A 9,872-nucleotide genomic window follows, 5' to 3' on the forward strand; every position below is an offset into this window, starting at 1 on the left:
AGGGTCCTGTCTGGGCAGGTATTTGAACCGCAGCTCTCCTGAACCCTCCCTGAGCTCCCCGTGTGTTACACCACCTCCTCTTCTGGGTATGGATTGAGAAATCTGTGGCACTTTCAGGATGATTTCCGTTTTTGGGGGGCACTCTGTGCTAATGACCTCACTAATTCCATTTGCAGGCAGACATGCTTATGTGGCTTTTTAAAAAAACCCATTTTAAACTTCATTTTTAATTTTGTAAGGCAGAGTAATTCACAGGCCATAAAATGCACCCTTTTAAAGTATACAATTCAGTGGTTTGGGGTATATCCACAATGTTGGGCAATTATCACGACTATCTTTTTTTTTATTTAAAAAAATTTTAAAGATTTATTTTATTTATTCCCCCCTCCCCCGTTGTCTGCTCTCTGTGTCCATTCGCTGTGTGTTCTTCTGCATCCGCTTGCATTATCAGGTGGCACTGGGAATCTGCGTCTCTTTTGTTTGCTGCATCATTTTGCTGCGTCAGCTCTGCGGGCGTGCAGTGCCATTCCTGGGCGGGTTGCAGTTTTTTTTTCACACGGAGAGGTTCTCCTTGAGGGGCACACACCTTGTGCATGGGGCACCCCCACACTGGGGCCCCCCTGCATGGCACGGCGCTCCTTGCGCGCAGCAGCACTGTGCATCGGCCAGATTACCATACTGGTCAGGAGGCCCTGGGTGTCCAGCCATGGACCCTCCATATGGTAGATGGACGCTCTATCCGTTGAGCCACGTCTGCTTCCCAGCACTATTTAATCCTAGAATCTTTTCACCACACTGTAGCAATTAGCAGCTGCTGCCCCACCCTTTCCTCCTGCTTTTGTCTTTAGATTTGCCCCTTCTGGACATTTCATGAGAAAGGAGCCATACAATTTTTTTCCTTTTGTATCTGGTTTCTTGCCCTTCCCAACATGTTTCCAAGGTTCATCCCAGCTGTAGAGTGAATCAGAGTTCCATCCTTTATTAAAAATCTCTGAATCCCGTTCCCTTTTGTTGATCCATGCATCGGTTGACAGACATTTGTGCTGTTTCTACTCTGTGGCTATTATGGATAATGTTGCTATGACCATTATACAAATTTCTGAAGTTTTCTCGAATATATACCTAGGAGCGGCATTGCAGGCTCTTACGGTAATTCTATGTTGAATGTTTTGAGGGACAGCCAAACTTTGTTTTCCAAAGCGGCTGTACCATTAGACATTCCCACCAGAAATACATGAGGACTCTGATTCTTCATCCCCTCGGCAACACTTGTTCTTGTCCATCTTTTTGGGTCTTGCCGTCCTAGTGGGTGGGAGATAGAATCTCATTGTGGTTTTGATTTACATTTTCCCAATGGCCAAGGATGTTGCACATCTGTTCATGTGCTTATTGGCTGTTTGTATATGTTCTTGGAGAAACGGCTGTTCCAATGCTTTGCCCATTTTTGAATTGGGTTGTGTGTCTTCTTGTTGTTGAGTTGTAGTTCTTTTCTGTAAAATATTTGTTTTATTTATTTCACCCCCCCTCCCTTCATTATTTGCACTCACTGTCGGCTCTCTGTGTCCGTTGTTGCGTGAACCGAACTCAGGACGTCCCATGTGGGAGGGAGGCGCCCAATCTCTTGAGCCACCTCTGCTCCCTGCTTGTTGTGCCTGTCATTGGGTTTCCTTGTTGTGTCTCTTCATTGCATCATCTCGTTGTGTCAGCTTGTTGCATCAGCTCACCACCTTGCTCATCTTCTTTTTTTTTAGCCATTTTTAAAATTCTTTTTTTTTTTTATTTAAAGATATTGTTTTCTTTAAGAGGCACCAGGAACCAAACCCAGAACCTTCCTTGTGGTAGGCAGGCACCCAATTGCTTGAGCCACATCCGCTCTCTGAGTTGTAGCTCTTAACGAATTCCGGACACTAGACCCTAATCATGGATATGACTTGCAAATATTATCTCCAATTATGTGAGTAGTGTTTTCATGTTCTTGATAGTATTCTTTGATGCACAAACGTTTTTAATTTTGATGAAGTCCAATTTAACTTTATTTTTTCCTTCGGTTGCTTGTACTATTGGTGTCATATCTAAGAAGCCATTCCAAAATTGAAGTTCTTGAATATTTACCCATTTTCTTCTAAGAGTTTGATAGTTTCAGCTCTTACATTTAGGTCTTCGATCCATTTTGAGTTTAATTTTCTGAATGGTATGAATGAGGACTCCAACTTCTCTCTTCTCTCCATCCTCCCTTCCCCCTCTTCTCTTTCTCCTCCTTCTTGCATGTGGACAGCAATTTGTCCCAGCACCATTTGTTTAAGAGACTCTTCTTTCCCTACTGAATGGATTTGGCACTCGCGTGTGAAAACCAATTGGCCATAGATGTGTGGTTTATATCTGGACTTTCAATTCTAGTCCGTAGGTCTGTATGTCTGTCCTTGTGCCAAAAGGACAGTTATTATTTTTTTAAAATCGGGTTGGGAAAGCAAGTTTCAAATCTTCCCCCTAGAAGAAAGGAGGTGAGGGATTTTTATTAGATTTAGACAAAGAGCGGTGGGGAAAGGGACGTGATTGGCTGTGCTCACGTGGAGATGGGCGTCTCTAAATTGTGTCCAATAATTACTGCCTGGGCTTACTTGCAAACGAGGCTGGCAAGTTGGGCCGTTTTGCCACAGGTTGATGAATTTTGTCATTTGAGGGGTGGGCTTCTAGCTGTATGCCAAAGCTCTTTGTTCTCACCCCGGTCCAGTGGTCTGGTATTTCTTTTTCCACCCCCCTGACATGATGCTTCTCAGCGCATTTTGTGCCTTTGGCTGACGCCTGCTTCTCTAGGCTCCAAAGTAATAGGATGGTATATGAGATTTCATAGTTTATGCATGATTGTCCTGTAACTGCCCAACTTCTCAAATTAAAAAAAAACGATAGTGGCTCCTGAGAATATAAAACAAAAAAGAGAAAGGGAAAGTGGAAACTTGCTAGGTTTACACAAAAGGGAGGGGGGAAACCAGCTTCTTTTGTGCTCAAAGAAAGTCTTTCATGAATAAGTAACAAATACGCAGTTACGCGGCTACAGGTTACAAAACCAGATCATGTCCTTGAAGTTGCAAGTGTTATACACTGGCTACATCTAAAATTAAAGCCCCGAGTCTCATGTGATTGCTGCCTCTTTCACAACCTGTCTTACCATTTAACCTGTCATTTCTGGCACCGCCTTCATGACGTGGGAACTAGGAACCATCCTAGTGAGTGCGTCTAATTTTCAATTCCTACTTCCCCTCCTGTCAGATCTCCAGAGATCTAAGTTTCCATCCTGAAAATTGGCGGATCCTGCGGATGTCCAGCCCTCTACTTGCCATCTGGTCTTGACACATTGTCTCACTCTTATCTTCAACTAGCTCCACCTACTCGGCCCTCCACTCCCACAACTACCTTTGCCTTCCCTGGGGCTTTTTCTTCTCCAAAGCACAGTTTTGATGACTCTGGTTCTGTAGTCAGTTTTTTTAAAAAACGATTTATTTTATTTTTATTTATTCCCTACCCCCCCATTTGTTGTCTCATTGGTAGCACTTTTTGCCTGCTCTTTTCTTTAGGAGGCACCGGGAATTGAACCTGGGACTTCCCATTTGGGACAGAGATGTTCAATCACTAGAGCCACACCTGCTCTATGGTTTATTGTGTCTCTCATTGTCTTTCCTCTTTGTGTCTCCTTTCTTGAGTCATCTTGCTGCAGCAGCTTGCCCTGCCAGCTCACCTTCCCCAGGAGGTGCTGGGAACTGACTCTGGGACCTCCCATGTGGTAGGCAGGAGCTCAATTGCTTGAGCCCCATCTACTTTCTGTAGTCAGTTTTGAAATCAGAAACATTTTTCTTTTCAAGATTCTTTGTCTGCTTTGGGTCCCTTGCATTCATTTACCCGTGAATTTTAGAATCTGTTTGTACTTTTTCATAAAAAAGCAATGGGAATTTTGACAGGGATTGCACTGAATTGGTAGATTGTTAGGGGATATTGCTACCCTAATGATATTAAATCTTCCAATCTATGAACATAGGATATCTTTTGATTTATTTAGGTCTGTTTAGATTTCTTTACTCCTCCCCTCTTCTCCTTTCTCTGCTTCCCCTTTTTCTTTCTCCACTTCTTTCTTTTGACCCTTTCTTCCTTTTTCCTTCCTCTCCCACCTCATTCTCCTTCTCTTGTCTCTTTCTTCCACCTCCTTCTCATTCTCCTCATCTCTTCTCCACCTCCTCCTCCTCTCTTCTCATCTTTTCTGCACCTATTTCTCCTCTTCTCTTCTTTTTTTTTTTTAAAGATTTATTTATTTCTCTCCCCTTCCCTCTCCCCACCCCAGTTGTCTGTTCTCCGTGTCTATTTGCTGCATCTTCTTTGTCCGCTTCTGTTGTTGTCAGCAGCATGGGAATCAGTGTTTCTTTTTTTGTTGCATCATCTTGTTGCGTCAGCTCTCCGTGTGGGCGGCACCATTCCTGGGCAGGCTGCACTTTCTTTGGCACCAAGCGGCTCACCTTACAGTGCGCACTCCTTGCGCATGGGGCTCCCCTACGCGGGGGACACCCCTGCATGGCAGGGCACTCCTTGCGCGCATCAGCACTGCACGTGGGCCAGCTGCACACGGGTCAAGGAGGCCCGGGGTTTGAACCGTGAACCTCCCATGTGGTAGACGGATGCCCTAATCACTGGGCCAAGTCCACCGCCATCCTCCTCTCTTCTTATGGCTCTTCTCCACCTCCTTCTCCTCCTCTCCCCTTGTCTCTTCTCCACCTCCTTCTCCTCTCTTCTCCACCTCCTTTTCCTCTCTCTTCTCATCTCTTCTCCACCTCCTTCTCTCTTCTAATCTCTTCTCCACCTTCTTCTCCTCCTCTCTTATTGCTCTTCTCCATCTCCTTCTCCTCCTCTCTTCTCCTCTCTCTCCTCAACTCTTCTCCACCTCCTTCTCCTCCCCTCTTCTCATCTCTTTTCTTTTTCTTCTCTCTCTTCTCATCTCTTTTCCATCTCCTTCTTCTCCTCTCTCTTGTCATCTCTTCTCCATCTCTTTCTTCTCTCTCTTCTCATCTCTTCTCTATCTCCTCCTTCTCCTCCTCTCTTCTCTCTTCTCCACCTCCTTCTCTCTCTTGTCATCTCTTCTCCACCTTCTCCTCTCTCTTCTCATCTCCCTCCTCCCCCCACCCCCTCTTGTCTCATTTCCCTTCTTCATCTCCTCCTCGCCTATAGCTTTGTTCTCCTCTGGAAGCCTTACTGCTCCTGACAACACGACCTTCCCAAAGTTGGCCTCAAGTCCCGGGACCTTGTGGTTATCCAGAGGTTGAACAAGCACCACCGACCGCAGCGGCTGAGGCCGTGACGTGGACCCACATGCCCCCGCACCTGCCCGCCCTGTCCCACTGTGGTGTGAAGGACACTCGGCCTCAGGCCTTGGAGGCCCCAGAAACCGTCCCACTCTCTCCTTGTAGAAGGTGTCTGTGTGGTAAGGGCTGCCCGAGGGAGGGCCTTGCTGAAGTGACCGAGGCCAGGGACTCTGCCCTCTGCAGCTCACGCTATGGTGTGGAGCCGGCGTGGGTGGGCCGAGCCCTGGCGAGTTCCAGGAAATGGGAGACCCTGCCCTTTCCTTTCCTTCCTTCTCTTCAAGATTCAAGGGTGAGCAAACATCGGCCATCCCTGGGGTGGGAATGGCCCTCAGCTGAGTTCACTGATGTACACTTAAAACTCAAAATACTCACACTCACACATGGACACACAACGCATGCAACACACAGCACAGGAGCTCACCACCCACAGCCACAGATGTGCATGACCCATGCACACAATTCACATATGACATGCAGCATACAACGGTCATAAGGACACACAGGACATGTACACATCACAACACAACAAATGCAACCATGCAATACAGATGGGGGCACACTACACACCACAGTGTTGACACATAGAACACATACACACAACACACTACCTGCAATGTGCAGGGACATGCTCAGCACATACACACAACATACGTAGATACACAAAACACAGAATATGATCCACAATGCACCCACTGGCATGCATAACACATACACACAGCACACACAACACACATAGATGCACAGCACACAGAATATGATACACAAGATGCCCACTGGAAGGCATAATACATACACATAACACAACACATGCAACATGCAGGGACACACCTAGGACATATGCACAACACACACAACACATATAGATACACAACACACAGAATATGACACACAATGCACCCACTGGCATGCATAACACATACACACAACACACCACATGCAATGTGCAGGGGCATACCTGGGACATTGCAGAACACACAGAATATGACACACAATGCACCCACTGGCATACATAACACACACAACACAGCACATGCAACATGCAGGGACACGCCCAACACAGACGCACAACACATACACAGCACACATAGATACACAACACACAGAATATGATACACAATGCACCCGCTGGCATGCATAACAGAAACACACGACACACTCCATACTCACATATGTCCCCACACAAGATACACAGAGAAAATCTACACAACACAGAGTCCCCCCGCAAAAATCCAACCCCCCAGTACCTACACCCACATACCACACACATGGACAACCATAGCACACACAACACACACATCACACATTTTGTAAGATTTAAATATTTTTTCAAAAGGAAGGAAGAAAAGGGGAGCATGGGCTGAGTTGTAAGGGATTTCCAGGCTTTTTTGGGTCGTCGATAAGATAAAGAGGATGTAAAGGACCCGTGTGCTTTGAAGTACTGTTGAGATTGAACTGGAAACTGGTACCCTCACCATCTGCAAACCCAACTTGACTCTGCAGTGCACGGGCAGGGGAGGAGCTACTCTGTGAGTCGTGTTTTTTTAAAAAATCGCTCATCCCAATGCACGCTTTCACTGAGCGATTGGGAAACCATGAGCAAGGCTGCATGGATGCTTGCATGGCATTGAAGATTGTTAGCACGTGGGGTAAAATTAACGAGGTGGAGAGATGGGGTAGGAGAGAGGGAGAGAGAAGAAAAAAGAGAGGGAGAGAGAGAAAGAAAGAGAGAGGAGAGAGACAGAGAGAGGAGAGGGGAGAGAAAAAGAAGAGACAGAGTGAGAGAGGGAGAAAAGGGGAGAGGGGAGGAGAGAGACAGAAGAAGGAGAAGGAGAAGGAGAAGAAGAGAGAGAGAAACAGGACGTAGTGATGGAAAAATAACCCCTGACTCAACACTTTTAGTGAACCATCTGTTTCAATTTTTCTACTTTCTTTCCAGGCTTTGGACATACGTTTTACAGAGTTATAATAATACTTTATGCAATTTTTCACTTTTCTTTTCCCTTATAGCCTACAAGCATGAGGTAGGGGGATGTTAATTTATATTAAGAAATATGACTGGCAAATCGACATAAATACTTGTGTTGGCCAATAAAAACATTAGTTCTTTAACAAGGAAAGTCTACTGGGCGAAAAGAAAATAATGTCCCGAGATGGCTTAATGTGAGTGGAAAATCGAGTGTGGTCCCATCCATGCTCAAGTGCTGAGGGCACTTCATGGTGTGAATTCTGGAAGAGCCAGAAGAAAGATTTATTAATAGGATTTTTCCTATTGATTGACAGCTTCTGGGCAACTGCAAATTTATGATGAGGTTGAAGGAAACTATTGGAACCAGTCGAAGCCACCTTTGCCAATTTTCTCTGCAGGCACATCATTTACATTTGACTTTGGTGACACGGTCTGCTTCGGCGAGGCACGGCACCTGCCCAGAGCAGTGACATCTAATGCTGTATCTTGAGGTGTTTTCATAGCAGCCCACGGGTGTACCGTACCCAGGCTCAGATGGGTCCAGGGTGGCGCTATTCCATCATCAAGTTTGTTTTAATAAATATGGCCAAATCCTCAGGCTGATCTGTGCACACGGATCGGTTCCCTTCCATAACTGTTTGTTGAGCTGTGGCCGAAACATTGGGTCAGACTCTGTGGGGGGAATTTTATAAGCCTCCTGACTCTCCTGGCTGAACCGTGCTCCCCAAAAAGATATGTTCAAGCCGTAATCCCTGGCACCTGTGAATGGGGCCTCAAGTCTTTGCACTTGGGACCCTGTTAATTTGCAGAGCAGCGAGTCCTGATCCAGAATAGATTCTGCCCTTGAAAGGAGAAAAGAGATGCAGGAATGGAAACCATGCAAGGACGGAAGCTGCAGAGATGGAGGTGAGGTTTCTGGAAGCCACAGGCCGCCAAGCAGCGGGAAGAGGCAGGAAAGTCCTGCCCAGGAGCCTTCAGGGAAGCACATCCCTGTGCATCTTGACTTCAGGCTCCTCAGCTCCAGAGCTGGGGGAGAATGAGCTCCCGTGGCCTTAAGCCACCTGGCCTGTGGGCTTTGCTACAATGCAGAGGACTCCGGCTGGACGGCGTCACTTCAGGGGCTTTCCCGCTGTCGGATATTGCTCCCGTCCGTTTCCCCGTGTGGCTGGCGCTTTTACAGAGAATTAAGAAGCAGGGAGCGCCAGGGGCCCTGCACACCTGCCCCTAGGAGGGACAACAGCCAGGCAAACCATTGAAACGGTGGCTCTTTAAGTGACGGATCTCCTGTTAACACACCTTTATGCCAAAAGAGGTTAGCAGCTCAAAGTCTCTTTCCACTGTCGAGGGAATGGTGCGCTGGCCACATCCTTCCCTGCCCCATCTCTCACTGTTCTCTTTTTCTTTTTTAAAATTAATTAATTAATTAATTAACCCCCCCACTCTGCTGTCTTTTGCTGTCTGTGTCCATTCGCTGTGTGATCTTCTGGATCTATTTCTCTTTTTGTCTTCTCTTCTCATTTTTTCTCCTCTAGGATTCCCTGGGATTCGATCCCGGGGCCCTCTGCTGTGGAGAGAGGTTCCCTGTCAATTGCACCACCTCAGTTCCTGGTCTCTGCTGCGCTTCACCTTGACTCTCCCCTTTGTCTCTCTTTTGATGCGTCATCATCTTGCTGCGTGACTCGCTTGCACGGGCGCTGCCTCACCATGTGGGCAATCTCGCCGTGCGAGCACTCTTGCCACACGGGTACTGGCTCACCACGTGGGCACTGGCTCACTGTGCAGGCACGCTTTCTCTTCTTCTTTTTCACCAGGAGGCCCCAGGGATCGAACCCGGGTCCTCCCCTATGGTAGGCGGAATCTCTATCCCTTGAGCCACATCCACTTCCTTCTCACTGTTTTCAATTATTTTTGGCTGCAAGAGCTTCCAAGCACATTTCCCCTCCACCTAGTTTTTCTTCTTGATTTTTGAAATCCTGTGAATTTAAGGGGAGAACTTAGCCTTTATAGCTTTTGATACCTTCCCATTATCATCATTCAAACAATACTTCAGAAGAAACTTTCGATGGTGAAGCAATGGGAGGAGTCTTTGGAAAAGGCTCTTTGCCAGCAGAAATCAATGGAAGGATTGAGCCTCCCAAGGACTTTTGAGGTCTAAAGTCAGAATCCAGATTTTCCCTTGAATTTTCAGTTTTTAAAATTTTTTTATTTTATTCTGTTGTCAGTTGATTTTTTAAGAAGATTAATTATTTCTCCCACCCTTGCCCGTTGTTTGCGCTCACTGTCTCTGCTCTCTTAAGATTAATTTTTATTTATTTATTTATTTATTTATTTATTTATTTATTTCCCCTCTCCTCCACCCCGGTTGTCTGTTCTCTGTGCCTATTTGCTGCATCTTCTTTGTCCACTTCTGTTGTTGTCAGAGGCACGGGAATCTGTGTTTCTCTTTGTTGCATCATCTTGCTGTGTCAGCTCTCCGTGTGGGCGGCGCCATTCCTGGGCAGGCTGTACTTTTTCTTTCGCACTGGGCGGCTCTCCTTACGGGTGCACTCCTTGTGCGTGGGGCT

The sequence above is a fragment of the Dasypus novemcinctus genome, chromosome X, assembly GCF_030445035.2.
Source record: "Dasypus novemcinctus isolate mDasNov1 chromosome X, mDasNov1.1.hap2, whole genome shotgun sequence".
NCBI lineage: Eukaryota > Metazoa > Chordata > Mammalia > Cingulata > Dasypodidae > Dasypus > Dasypus novemcinctus.